At 36.9% G+C, this 612-nt stretch overlaps 1 pseudogene; it reads left to right on the top strand.

Annotated features, from left to right (window-relative positions):
- Positions 1–237: 237 nt before the first annotated feature.
- The window catches only part of LOC102841133, a 3,690-nt pseudogene continuing 3,315 nt past the window's right edge, over positions 238–612 (top strand).

The raw sequence follows: 612 nt of genomic DNA, 5'->3' as shown, positions 1-612 counted from the left end.
TTTCAAGTCTTATTTGCTTCTAGCATACCAGATTGTTCCATCAACAAGTCACATGTTGTTAATGAGTCATCCTTCAATCTTGATAACACATTCTTCTTCATAAAATCCAGTTTCTACAATTATTTGTTCATAATATAACCAACCAACCAATAGACTGAATAAGTACGGTAATAGGATACAACTCTAACATGTATCTTTCTTGATTGAAACCATTCAGTATCCCTTTGTTCTGTTCCAATGAGTATCTCTTGGTGCCCATGCAAGTTCCCCATAAGCACATTTATAGCAGATTCAAATCCATTGGTGGTACCTGATGCTGTACTGGTGCTGCCTTAAATCAGTATCTCACCCAAACAGAAATCAATCCCATCTGAAATTACAGAACATTAAGTAAATACTGGCAGAACTGAATGTGTTCGCTCAACATGGCCAGATTTTCATACTTGATTGCTTATCAAATTTCAAATCTAAAGAACAGTGGGAGGCTTAGAGCATCCAAGAACAAGTAGATCTGTGACAACTCCATGACAATTCAGCAGTGGTTCTCTTGGTGGTAAAATACCTAGTGAAAGTCCTAGATTTGTTACCCAAATTCTCTGACTATGCCATACA

The sequence above is a fragment of the Chrysochloris asiatica genome, unplaced genomic scaffold, assembly GCF_000296735.1.
Source record: "Chrysochloris asiatica unplaced genomic scaffold, ChrAsi1.0 scaffold00148, whole genome shotgun sequence".
NCBI lineage: Eukaryota > Metazoa > Chordata > Mammalia > Afrosoricida > Chrysochloridae > Chrysochloris > Chrysochloris asiatica.
Note: the sequence above shows the minus strand (reverse complement) of the source record. Positions and strands in the feature narration are given on the sequence as shown.